The sequence below is a fragment of the Equus caballus genome, chromosome 9, assembly GCF_041296265.1.
Source record: "Equus caballus isolate H_3958 breed thoroughbred chromosome 9, TB-T2T, whole genome shotgun sequence".
Classification (NCBI taxonomy): domain Eukaryota; kingdom Metazoa; phylum Chordata; class Mammalia; order Perissodactyla; family Equidae; genus Equus; species Equus caballus.
In genome coordinates this window covers 29,416,830-29,431,368 of record NC_091692.1, presented here as the reverse complement: position 1 = coordinate 29,431,368, position 14,539 = coordinate 29,416,830, and positions in this window count along the sequence as shown.

Below are 14,539 nucleotides of genomic sequence, written 5' to 3'. Positions count from 1 at the left end.
TTCATAAAGGAGCTCCTAATTGCGAAAATACTTGGGTGAAACCATCATCTCCATTCTCTGGATCCATTCCCAACGTCAGATGGAGAGACGAATGTGACTGGATTTCACCTGTTCAGCTTGTAACCCCAACCTTTGTCTCCACTTGGAATAAAGTTGTGTACTTTCGCTATCAAAAGGAACTTCCCATTCACCATCTGGCCCTTCAGCAGTCCCCTAAGCACTAAAAATAGAAGTAAGACTAAACGGGTGAAATTAATTTTAATGATTTGTTTTACTTAAGCCAGTATTTCCAAGTATTGTCATTTCAATATGTACGTAGTGTACACTTAGTAATGAGATATTTGATCTTCTTTTTTTGTACTAAGTTTTCAAAATCTGGCTTTTACAGCATATCTCAATTCAGACTATCTGCATTTCAAGTGTTCAATAGCCACATGTGGCTAATGGCTACTGTGTTGGACAGTCCAACTCCAGAGTATCTGGGATTTAGCTGCTCTGTTTCCAGTTGACTAAAGCAGCACAGCTACCGTGACAATCAAGTTCGGTGGTGGGTTAAAATAGTTCTATATGAATTGATGTGCATAATGAAGATGCATGCCTAATTAAAATACAAAACCACCTCCCCTTGGAGAGAAATCAAGCAGGTACCATAAGCCAAAACATAGACCACACATCAGAAAATATTTAGATAATCATCACAAATCTGCTTTTAATTTTGAAATATTTGAAACATAACCAGCCAATATTAGAAGACTAACAGAAAATATTTGAAGTAATCCAATAGTACAAAATAGAGGCAATAAAAGTTATGAGTATTTAATAAATGTTGTGTTTAATAACATGGATAATATAGCCATGAAGTATCTTTAAGTAAAAAGAGTTAGAAGACACTGTGTCTGATATTACTTCATTTTGGTAAAATAAAAACATTTATCATTATTTGAACAAATACATAGTAAAAAACATTGAAAATGCTTATTTATGTTTTCTAAAGGCACCATTTTTTGTTCATAACAAAAAATAAAATAAGGCATGGCACTGTGCATGAGTAGCTAATCTGAAAAACCTTCCACTGTAAACGCCTGGATATGCAAGACAAATTATATCAAGCATTCTTGTACCTGCAAAATTGAGGTCATATAAAGGAAAGCACAATGCCTCGTTTTCCACAAAGAAGGAGGAGTTCAGAACAAGCTCAATGAGCATCCAGTGCTGAGGCTGGTGTACCGCTTCCCTAAGTTGACGGGTATGTGAGGATGGGTGGGGAGCTTCTCTAGAACCTAGAGGATTGGGTTTTACTATCCCTACTGGAAGAGGAACTCTGTACTGGGACCCTGAAGGATCCGTGTTTCACAATGAAACCCCTACAGTAAAACTAACCCTCAATGAAAAACTTGGCTGAAATAGAAACCCACAAACACAGGGAGTTGACAGGCAAGTCTTTGTTTTTTTCTTGACTCCAGCTGGGATTCCTCTAAGAATTTGTCACTAAATGTGTGCCATCCAGTTGGTGTGGCTTCAGTGTCCACCACAACTGTACCTAGGAAAAGTCTAGCCGAAAAATAAATATAAAAGTATATTCTAAATTAATTGCATTTCCGTAGCAAGAGAAACTCTACACCCAGGCTACACAACAGTTTCAAGATAAAGCATTATGAAGTTTTAGCTTCTAGTATAAATATAAATTTACAAATCCTATATTGGGGTTTCTATTGTTAGATAACAAATTCTTACAAAACTACTGGCTGAAAACCACCTTTCCATATACTTATGGGTTCTGTGGGTTTAGAATTCAGGAAAAGCATAGGAGGAAGCTTCTACATGTTGCATGGTGTCTGGGGCACAGGCTCGTGAAGACTTGACAGGTCAGGGTGACTCCGTGGCTGGTGGCTGGAATCAATCAGAGGAGTCTTCACATGTCTGTGAGTTGATTTTGGCTGTAGTCTGGGTCCTCAGTGAGGGTTCACAGGAGCACCAGCATTTGGCCTCTCCGTGTGACTTGGGATTTCCACTGCATGGTGGCCCCAAGGTTCCAAAAGCAAGCGTCTTTGCAAACAAGTCAGAATCAACATTGCCTTTCATGACATAGCTTCAGGAGTCCTGCAGCATCACATCTGCTATATTCTATTTGTTAAAAGTGAGTTACTTATATCAGCTGAGATTTGAAGGAAGGGGACACGGAAACTGCCCTCAATGAGAAGAGTGTTAAAGGATTTATGGACATATTTTAAAAACACCACAGTCTGCATTTGGGCTACAAATTATTTAAATTCCTCTCACTTGCAAAACATACTTACCTTCTCCCAAGACCCCTCAAAAATTTGATTTCATTACAGCATTTGGGTCCGGTTCAAGGCCCAGGATCTCATAATCTAAATCAGATCCAGGCCAGATTAAGTTCTTCAGATACAGTCACCCTTGATATGAAGACCTGTGAAGCAAAGAGGTAAGTTTTCTGCCCCCTCTAGCCACACCCCTCTTCCAAACATACACATCTGTGGGGATACAGGCATTGGATAACTGCTACTGATATACCCACTTAAAAAGATGGCAAAAAAAAAAAATTGTTATGTAACAGTGATACAGTGTCAGATACATATGCTGTGTATCCACAGCAATTCTGAGGTACACCCAGGTGCATGCTGGCAGTTCTCTGATGTAGGCTCAGCCCTACTCTCTGGAGGGTTTTTTTCTTGCTTTTGTTTTGCTTTCCCCATGGTGCTTGGCTTTGACTTCTGGTTTCTTGGTTCTGTACTCTGACAAGCTGCACGGTATTTCCATAGATAAAGCATGACAAATTATGAGCTAAAGATACCAAGTTATAAGGCCCATTATGAAAAAACCTAACATGATTGAATGTAATTAATATCAACTGAAAGTAGGTTTAGAATGCTAAGAATTTATAAAAGTGGTATGATAAATTATAAAAAGCATATTTTAAATGATTAAGACACAATCTTAAAATCTGAAAAATAAGATACCACGAAGGGGTAGGTATAAAAAAGTAGAATTTTATAAACAAAAGTTTTATTAAAATTTAAAACACCTTACACGGGTAAAATAACAGTTTAGATACAACTGAAGACAGAATTAGTTAACCAGAAGAAAGGACTAAAGGGAATGCAGATTAGAGTGAAAAACAAATATGTAAGGTTTAATGAGCTTGTGGGATAAAACTGTATGGTCTAACATATCTAATGGAATGTCTTTGAGGAAAGGAAAGAGGCAATATATGATGTGAAAATGATTGAAAATATTCCAGACTTATCTTAAATCGTTAGATCCCAGAAGTATAATTACCCCCCAAAAGGATAAGTAACAATAAATCTATACCTAGAAATATTCTAAAGGAAATTTCAGAGTCAGATCTTACAAGCAGCCTGGGGAAAAAAGACAGGATAACTACAAAAAACAGTAAGCTTGACGTTAAAGTTAACATCAATAAAATGTCGAAAGATAATATTATATATTCATGGTGCTCAGAAAAATTAACTATCATTCTAGAATTCCAAGCCCAGGTAAACTACCATTAAGCGTAGGCATGAAATAGACATTTTCTAGAGAAACCACGAGGCAGGAGGTGTCTACCACTTATAGACATTCATAAAAGAACTTACAAAGGGTGTCATTTAGGAGGAGGGAAGTCTCCACACTAGGAAGGAATAGGATACTAGATCCAATGGGGATCGAAGAATCTGTTAGATACATGGGTAAGTCCAATTAAGGTTTACCCAAGTTCTGGAGATATAAAAAATTATGGAAAAGAAAATTGTGTAAGACAGGAGGCAGTGGAGTAACTGGAAGTAACAGATAATAAGCATCTTGTATATCTTGGGAGGAGACTAATCATAACTCACTTTAGACATTCTTAAATGAATTACGGTTATTAAAATTGTTAAAATATCACAAAAGTCAGAGAGAGAAGATAAAACTCTGTTTCAGGAATATAGAAGAGAAGGGACTTTGAAAATTCTCTCATGACAAAAGCACTTAGAATATTGCAAACACCATTGTAAAGGTATACTGAAATGCTCATGATTGAAAGTGTAACACCTCGGCTCCAAAAACAAAGAGTGAATGGACAGCTGGAGTGGAAAGTGAGAGCTGACACAGCTGCTGTGCCAGGAGGCACGTCTGTATAGTGGTGACCGAAGGCATGGCTGATAGTCGTCCACAAGACAACGTGTAAGTTCTACACTAGGGCTGAAAGGGAGCACCGATGCTTCAGCCGTGCTTGTGGCAATTGTTGATAGTGGTGATCAAAGGGCTTGAGTGCTAATGGTCACATAGGATGTGGGAATTTGAGCAACAGATTTGAGCATGAAGCCTGGACTTGCAAAGGATCTCTGCTCTCCGTGTAAATGTGGACCAAAAGAAAATGCCCACCTTCAATAGGAAATGAAAAGAAATATTGTCTGCTTCAGTTCTGGCTGTGGAAAGGGTAGAAAAAAAATTTTCCCCCTAACATTTTATGACCACATGCTTCCATTCACATGGATTTTTGTGCTCATATTTGTATTGCTTTACTTATGAGGTCTGGGAACTCAGACGACACAGGATTTCTGAGATAAAGTCGCACCAAATGGAAACTTTGAATCTAAAATAACAAAATACAAGAGGAAGCAAGCTATCATGATGTCAGCAGCAGACAGAAACAAATCGCATCACTAATCTGTCAAGAAAAGCAGAATAGAATTATTGGACGGAGACTATGTGGTGTAGACTGGCTAGCTGTTCTCTCAATGTATTTCATCTTCCTCTCGGATTCAGAGATGGAGTCATTACATCTCCAAGTTTCCCTTATGGTTGGCTATGGCCATATGACCAAGTTCTGGCCTATGGAATGTGTCACTTTCAGGCCTACTTGATAGAAACTTCCAAAATACAATCCTCCATTCTCAACCTTGCAGAATGGAGAGAACAGTATGGGTTTGGAGGAGGAGGATCCAAGATGTATACTCAAATAGGCACAAGGAAGACCACTCAGCCCCAAATACCTGTTGATCTGATTTCTGTTTGCAAGCAATATATGGCACAGAGACTGATTGCGTTTTTGCAGCAACAGCTAGCACTAAACAAATCAATAAACTATAAAATATGTGTAAGTGATTAAACAGATAAAAGAAGGAATTGAAAATAAGAAAAAGAAAAACTCTTTCAGTAAGGACCAGGCAGATTTGGAAAAGAACCAAAGTGAATACCTATAAATTATATGCGTCATCTTGTATATCTTGGGAGGAGACTAATCATAACTAACTTTAGACATTCTTAAATGAATGACAGTTATTAAAATTGTTAAAATATCACGAAAGTAAGAGAGAGAGAAGATAAAACCCTGTTTCAGGAATCATATGAAAGCCTGGGGGAGGGTGTGGTCTTTACTCCCAGGGATCATCATCTGTATTATTGATCCTTCAGCCAGTTGCAGCTATGTGACAGTGAGGTCCAGAGACGGTCCTCTGCTTCAAGCAAATTTGGAACTATTCCCTTTAGCGGCTGCCACTCTGATCCTAGATTAATCCATAAAAGCTATGATCTTAAGCATTTTCCATCAAGCTAATGAAGCTCAGCCATCAGGGTTCCTACACTTGCTTGCACTCCTTAAGGGCCTTGGGATAAAATCCAGCAGTTTGTTCACCTGGTCAGAGATTTTTTTGTAACGTTGAAATAGTTTTAAATGCAATTGACTCCTGTCTCCAACTCTCAACTTTCCCTACATCCCATATTCTCTCGTATCAGAAGGCTTGAGAACGACAAAGCTGACTTAGGGTATGACTAAATTTGGCTGAATGGCACTGATTTTTGTGGTTTGCAGTCACATCTGTATTAAGTTATTTAGAACAGATGTAGCAAGATGACCACTCTCCACTGTGCTGATTCATCCTGCACCGTTGTGACACAACAGTGTCACAAAATACGTCAGGTGCAGCGCATGTCCTTTTTTTCATTGGAGTAAAGGCTTCTACCACAGTTCCTCATGCTGTTGACTATTTCAATATTTTACAATAGTTTACATTTTCTTTGGGAATTTGGCTATTATGTGGAATATGTTGACTACAGAGCAACTTGAGTTTTTCTTTATCATTTAAATGTAATAAGATGCTCATTATACAGCTGTTCAAGCCTTGTAAGGTGAGTACAGCAAGGTTCTGAAAACTAAAACATATTTTTGCTGAATTAGAGGAGAAACCCATTCACAAATGAGATGCAAAATATGTATTTAAAAAGCTAATAAAGTTTGAATCCTCTATCTTAACTGAAATGACATTTGGAAGAGTTTCAATGAACCCTGTTAGAAGTGGCAGATTCCTGGTTGGGTGTAGGAAGTTGCTGTGGCTGGGTGGCACGGAGGCTCCAATATTTCACATCCCTCGGTTTCTGTGCCCTTCGCCATGTGACTTGCAGCGTCTGCCAACTCAGCCCTTCGAAACAGGCCTAGACTTGTGAGCTGCTTTGGTCAACAGAGTGGGCAAATGTGCCAGTGTGCCAGTTCTGACCCTAGGCCTTCAGAAGCTGTGTGTGCCTGTGGAGTTGATTTCCCCTCTGTCGTGATCATGAGAACACGTCTGTGTAGCCTGTTGGGGGATCAGGAACCATGTGGAGGAGAGATGCCTCACTCCCCCTAGAGGACATTCCAGACCAGCCAGCACCCAGCTGACAAGCCAGCTGAATGCGGACACCTGAGTGAGCCCAACAGAGCTCGGCAGAGCCCGTCCGAGACCAGCGCAAGCAGCCAGCTACCCCCGAGACTGTGCAGAAATGGTCAGTAACAGGTTTTTTGTTCTACCCAAGTTATGTTTTGAAGTGGGTTTATTATGCTCGTTATTGTGACAACAGATGCCTGACATAGAGGGATGCATTCTTTGTTTTTGTTTTTATTAATGAAAGAAATAAGAGGAAAAACAGCTAAGAATTAGGGAAATATGGGAAATGTAATAAAATGAGCCCTAAACTTCATAGACATTATTCAAATACTGTAGTGGGCTGCACGGTGGTCCCCAAAAGATATGTCCACATCCTAACCCCTGAAATTGGTGACTCTTACCTTATTTGGAAAAAGGGCCTTTGCAGTTGTAGTTAAATTACAGATTTGAGATGAGATCATCCTGTAGGATCCAGGTGGGCCCTCAATCCAGTGACAGCTGTTCTTATAAGACACACACAAGAGAAGACAGACATAGAAGAGGGGGCGACGTGAGGACAGAGACACATTGGAGGGATGTGGCCACCAGCTGAGGAAGCTTCAGCCACCAGAAGCCACAGGGGCGTGAAGTGGATGCTCCCCGCAGTCTCTGCAGGGAACGCGGCCCTGCCGACAACTGGATCTGAGAATCTTGCCTCCAGAGCTGGAGGAGAGGACATTTATGGTTTTTTTAGGCACCAAGTTTGTGGCAACTTGTTACAGTGACCCTAGGAAATTAATGCAGGTACCCAGAAGTAATTTGTAGTCAAAACATTTTAGATTCTGACCAAGCCGCTGCCTCAGAAACCACACGAGCCTCTTATTGTCTGTGATGGTCTCTAGGGAATGAGCTGGTCAGAGTCAGGAAGGAGGGGCTCGAGACCTTCCCATCTGTTCACCAGCAGCGATGCCCTGACACTCACCTGAGCAGGGAACAACGCTTCCCCGGGCCGTTCAAGCCTCATTATCTTCTTCACCCTCGGATCACGGGATTATCCAATTCTTTCTCTACCACAAGTATCAGTATTTTCCAAGATTTTTGTATCTTAATGTCACGGTCATTAGCACTTCCTTAGGCCCATTCCTCACTAACTTTAGAAGCACATCCTGCTTAACACTGTTCAAAAATTATTTAAATACACTGTTTTCGTTGTCCCTCAGTCACAAACAAATGTAGATATTAATCAAACAGAATACTAATCTGTGATAGGAAAAAGCTGTAACCAAAGCCCTGTTAGACACAGTACGTCCGCTAGTTTCCTGTGACTGCATCTATTTCTATTAGGATTTTATGGATTAAGCACTGAAGATCCTAAAAAATAATATTCATTATGTGAACAGCATTTCCCAGGTATGATAGAAATATCACTAGTGGCGTTTAAAATAAAGTTATCTACCACATGTTGGGATTTTTAAATAAGTATGTATTATTCAAATAGATATTAGGAAAAAATAACACACCAACCTATGACTCCACATGTATTACTTCTTATGACAATGCTAAGTTTAAAAAGAAAAAAGTGAGAAAGGGGCCGGCCCTGTGGTGTAGTGGTTAAGTTCGGCACACTCCACTTCAGTGGCCCAGGTTGGTGGGTTCGGGTCCCAGGTGCAGACCTACACCACTCATCGGCCATGCTGTGGCAGCATCCCACATGCAAAATAGAGGAAGACTGGCACAGATGTTAGCTCAGGGAGAATCTTCCTCAAGCAAAAAAAGGAAGCTTGGCAACAGACGTTACCAAACAAACAGAACAACAAACAAAAAACAAGAGTGAGATAAAATGCTGTGGTATAAAACACAGCAAAAACAATGAAGGAGTAGGGAAATGACTTAAGTTTGGAAAATGCCACATCATACATACCTTATACATTTGCTAATTTTTCAATTATGTAAATTCTAGGAAATCAATAAAAACTAATAATTCTTAGCCCTAAGATCATTATTAAACGAGAGTGCTCTGAAGATCAGTCTCTCCTCCACTGCTGGCAACCTTCACAGTTGGCATCACAAATCCTCATTCACCAGTTTTCACCTGAGTAGTAGCCTCCTTCAGATTACACCTCTAAGAAAGTACTGCAGCCTAATAAAACGTCCCAACTCTGTCACATCACACGTCTACATTCTGAGGAACAGATAACAGAATTATACACGTGGAGAAGGAAAACTGCAGAATACTAATTTTCTACATACTCAGAACCTGCCTTTCCTTTGAGATTTGGATACAGTGGCTAGAATCCATCTAACAAGAAGATAATGCCCTAATACCATACTGGTATAAAACGTGCACTTACAACTGGCCAAAGCACAACAGAAGTCTCTCTCTCGCTCTGGTAAACTTCCACGGCAGGTGTTCCTGGTCAGCAGGCGGTCTGTTGCAGGCCGACTCAGGGATCCTGGCTCCTTCCATCTTGCAGCTCTGCCCTGGAGCTTCCTCGTTCCCTGCATTCAGCTGACTGAAGAAAGCAAGCCTGGAAGCAGCAGACTCTTGATGAAGTATCATCGAGACGTGCTCTGAGACAATTCTCCATGTCCCAACCAGCTCTGCTTCCATCTGCTGACCTTTGACTTTCAGTATCTGGTCAGACATAACTAACAGTAGTCTTGCAATCTTGACTCAAAAGCAGTGTTGGGACCCAGGGCAGACTGCCCCCAAAATATGCTACAATGGCACACTGATTATTTTGACTTAGTTATTTGAGAAGCAGCTGATGCAAAAATTGCACTTTGACCCTTTCCATTTCCCCCTGAAAGCAGCAAACGAATCTCCCATGTGAAAAACAGCTTCCTCACGAGGCTGACCCAACGGCATAAGGGTTAAGTTGGCGTGCTCTGCTTCGGCGGCCCAGGGTTTGCAGGTCCGGATCCCGGGGCGGACCTAGCGCCGCTCATCAAGCCACACTGCAGCGTCATCCCACATAAAACAGAGGAAGGTTGGCACAGATGATAGCTCAGGAACAATCTTCCTCAAGCAAAAAGGGTGGGGCTGGGAGGGGGTGGAATTCAGGGCGGAGAGGCCTGTATAAACACACCTTGTTACTTTTTTACTAATTTACCACCACAAGTCCAAACTCTGCTTAGATTGCTTACTAATGAAGCACCCAAACCTAAGTATCTTTGTCCTGTCAAATCCTCACAAATTTAGTGTTTCTGTGTGTAAAAAGTATAAAAGCTGCCTGCTTTGGTCACTTCTGAGCGTTAATTTTATGATCTCCCACGTGTACGCATTACATTCGAGTTTTCTCTTTAATCTGTCTTGTGTTCATTTTACTATGAGGCCAGCCACAAGAACTCAAGAGGAATAAGGGGGAAATTTCCCCCTCCCGGACAGGGGCATCTACCACTTCCACTCATACCTGCTTCGCCGCAAGGGAATATGAAAAGTGAAACCTGGAGCTGTAGAACTGTATCTTATGGAAGGACAGAACTGATTTAGATGGACAGCTAGCCATCTCTGCCACATACCAATGCCCAAAAATTATCATATCGCTTGTCACTCTACCATTAATGAAGGCTTTTCGAGACCTTCGACAACCTTTTCTGAGAAATGCAACTGTCCCTGGAAGAGCATGCCTGGACTTACTACCTCCACGTCTGTAACACAAGGGAAGAACAGACAATACCAATCATTTATCAGTTTAGCTAATCAGCCAAACATGAATCCCTTGGTCCCACCCATGGAGAGATCCTGATTAAGAGAGTCTGGGGTAAGGACAAGGATCTGTAGTTTCAGAGAGCTCCCTGAGTGATTCTGATGAGCCAGATTTGGGACCCCCTGGAGTAAAGTCCCTTCTAACTTCAAAAAAAATAATATAAACCTAACATATATTTACTAGACAGAGAGCTGAAGTGTGGAGAAGAGGGGAAAAAAGGAGAAGAAAGGTGAATCAGGAAGGAGAGTAAACAAAGTGCACTCAATAGGGATGTCAACAATCTGTCATGCAAAATGACTCTGAGGAATGTCACTTTTAGCAAACACTGCCTCCACCTCCCACCCTGAAATCCTAGGGTGTTAAACACCACCCATATGGAAAACCAGATTACAGACCCTGAAGATTCTTAATGAAAACCATTTGGTCTCATTTTTTGAAAGACTATAATTCCTACTACCTCTCCTCGAATGATCTAAATTGTCTAAGCTATTTGTAAAAGCAGATTACCACCTTAGTTTAAATTCTAATGGTTTTATAGTTATATGAACTTCTATAACTGTGATTTCTCATTCTAGAATAATTGATCCAATAATACGCATCAAATTCTGGTCCGGAATCCACGATCAGCAGAAATCACAAGTGAATTACACACTTTGAAAGAAGTGGTTTGTTGCTTGCTCTAGGTTTAAAACACAAAGTTTCCATTATCCTTAGTAACTGACAAGCATGCTGGGCTTTGGCTACATTTGATGATTACACTGCTATTATTCCAAATGCATCAAACAATAAATATCTTTTTCCTATTAGGCTTCCTATTACCTTACTTGTTTTTATTTAAAACTTTTCGTGTTTTTGTTTAAAGGGGGGAAAAACGCATATAAGAGAAAATAAAAGAGAAATAGGAACATGAAACACATTGAAAAGCACTGGCAATTAAGACTGAGATTATCCAGCTTCAGCAAAATGCATCTGAAACTAGAAGAGCTGAAGTACTTAAAATTTGTTTTAAGAAGCCTATGTTCGGATCTCCAACAAGCACTACATGTGTCTCAAATGCAGACATCCCTGCTATGGAAGGACTCTCCTGGCTGTCAGCTTAGTACGGGGCTGACTCTGCTGGAAAGCATGACATTACACAATTACAAATGCTTGACAGTTCATGTGGTTTAGACAATTTGAGCACTCTGAATTGAATACCAAACAAAAACAGTAGTGCTATTTGGTTTCATATAATTTGACTTATGGCTTCTGGAACATCTTTTAATTTTTTCTGTATTTGTTAATTTTAAGGAGTGACTGTCATACTACGGTGGCTTAAAATAAAGTTTACAATATAACCAATGTTTATCTAAGAAATAGTCCTCATAATATGAGACAATTATGATACAAAAACAATTATCAAAGGCTAGAAAACAATAGGCAAAGGGAGAGTCCCCAAAAGTGCCCTTTTTAGCAACCAAACTGCCTAAGCAAAGAAGTAAGATTTCCCAAATCCTATGGTGTGATCTTACCAATTTCTAATGAACTGGAAGATGCAATCCTTAAAACTAAAAACAAAATCCAATTACTTTTCTGCTTTAGGGACTCAGCATCTGCTAGAATGACAGTCATATACGCTGGTTTAGAAACAAACCTACTAAGATAAAGAAAGCAACTTCAAAAATGCGGGTATATACAGCCTTCCCTCTCCACAGTCTTCCACACTCCCATTCCTATTTTGACTTTTCCTTTTTGTCTCGAAACTCCAACACTCTCAGGCATAACAGTCTTGTCTGGCTGTCCTCTCCCTCTGACCAGGTCTGACAGAGTGTTAGGAGTCAGCCAGCCTCTACCGTTTTCACCTCTGTATCCACACACACCTTTCCTCCCCTAGGAAACAGGAGGAGTCGTGGTACCAACCCCCATATGCTCACTGTGAGGCTCAATCCTCAGTTAACTGAGGATAAACTCAGTACGTAATGTCCTTAGACCAGTGTTTGGCACCTGGCAAGTGCTCAGCAAGTATTAACCATCATCATCATCAAAAACAACCTTCTGTTTGATATCCCTACTGCTGAAAGTACTTTCAGACCATAATGCTGCAAGAACATATCTTCTCCACCATCACCCCCACCAGATCTTTTTCATACAAACTGAATAGTCCCTGTGTAGACAGACTTCGCAAAAAGAAAAGACATAAGTGTATGTTTTTTAAAAATTTGGCAGGTACAAAAAATAATTTGAATATGTGCGAGGCACTAAGCATAACATAAGAAAACCCTGAGTACAGATCACAGTTTAAGAAAATTAAATTCAGGGGGCCAGCCCCATGACCAAGCAGTTAAAATTCTGCACACTCAGCTTCAGGAGCCTGGGTTCACAGCTTCGCATCCCAGATACAAACCTACTCCACTCATCAGCCATGCTGTGGAGGCATCCCACACACAAAACAGAGGGAGACAGGCAACAGATGTTAGCTCAAGACGAGTCTTCCCCACCAAAAAAAAAAAAAAAAAAAATTAAATTCCTATCTTTCAGTTCCGTTTCGGGATCCCTATCACCTTCTCTCTTCTAATAGAGCTACCCACTAATTTGAATGTGTTTGTAATTAATCTGCTTTATTACTTTGCCATATCTGTATTCCTAACAGTATGGACTTTTGCTTCACATGTTTCAAAACTTTAAAAAAGGAAAAATACTATGTGCATTCTTCTGGAAGTAGCTTTTTTTCCTCAATATGATATTCCTGACAATAATCCTCAGTGGTGCAGGTGGCTAAAATCCATTCAGTTGCACTCCTATAGGAATACAATTTATCCATTCTCCTCGGATGGACACTGCTTCCAGTTTTTGCCTTTTACAAACAGTGCAACTGTGAGCATTTTGTCATGTCCTCAGGCACTCACATACATGCGTTTCTCTGGGGCACCAGTTTGCCAATTTTAGCATGCATTAAACCACCTGAACGGCTTGTTAAGACTGAAAGCTGGCTCATCCCCAAAGCCTCTGATTCAATAGGTCTAGGGTGGAGCCCCAAATTTTGCATTTATAAGAAGTTCCTGTGAGATGCTGAAAACACAATTTAGAAGCACTGCTCCAGGATAAAGACCCAGGAGTAGAATCACTGGGTCAAAGTGTACATCCATCTTTAACTTTACTAGGTAATCCCAAAGTTATGGTACCAATTTACAATCCCACCAGTTGTGTGTAAGCATTCCAGTTATTTCCGACCTTCCTAAACAGCAGACATTGTCAGATTTTTACACTGTTGCCAACCCAATGTTATGAAACTATACACCACGTTGGTCCTAAACTGCCTTTCCCTAATTGCTAATGAAGTCGAGAATCTCTGCATGCAGGTTTCCTCTTCTGTGAGATGCCTACTTGGGTCATAGGCCCATTTTTCTATTGTTCTTACTGATTTGTCACTGTTTACCTTTCTAGATACAATCCTTTCTCAATAATACGTACTGAAAATATCTATTCTCACTTGTGACTTGTCTGCTCACTTTCTTGATGGTTTCTTTTCATAACCACAAGCTGTCAAATTAATGCTGTCAAAGCGGTCAATCTTTTCCTTTATGGTCTACACCTTCTGTGATCTGTTTAAGAAGCTCTTCCTTGTATTAGACTCACACAATTACTGTCCTACATTGTCTTCCAAAAATTTCACAGTTTTGCCTTCTGTATTTAAGCCTTTAATTCACCTGTAGTTGATTTTTCTGAATGATATGAATTAGAAATGTATCCCACTCTCAAGGAGTTTCCTATTGGCTAAGGCCCACAGATATGACCAACTATAACTTCAGAGAGGATAATGATTCCTGTTAACCCCTACCTTATTGAGGTTTATTCTGCTCTCTCATCGAGGCAAACCAAAAACTGGATAATTTCAATACGGAAAACTTGGAGGGTTATTAGCAAATTAGTCAGACTATGATCCCCACCCCACCATACTCCAGGAAGAATCCTTAAAAATACCACACACACAAAAAAAGAGGCCAGCCCTGTGGCCAAGTGGTTAAGTTTACACACTCGGCTTCAGCAGCCCCAGCTTTTGCCAGTTCGGATCCTGGCTGCAGGCAGGGCCATGGCACCACTCATCAGGCCATGCTGAGGCAGCGTCCCACAGAGCACAACCAGGAAGGCCTACAAGTACAATACACAGCTATGCACTGGGGAGCTTGGGGGAGAAGAAGAAGAAAAACAAAGGTGCAAATCGTAAAA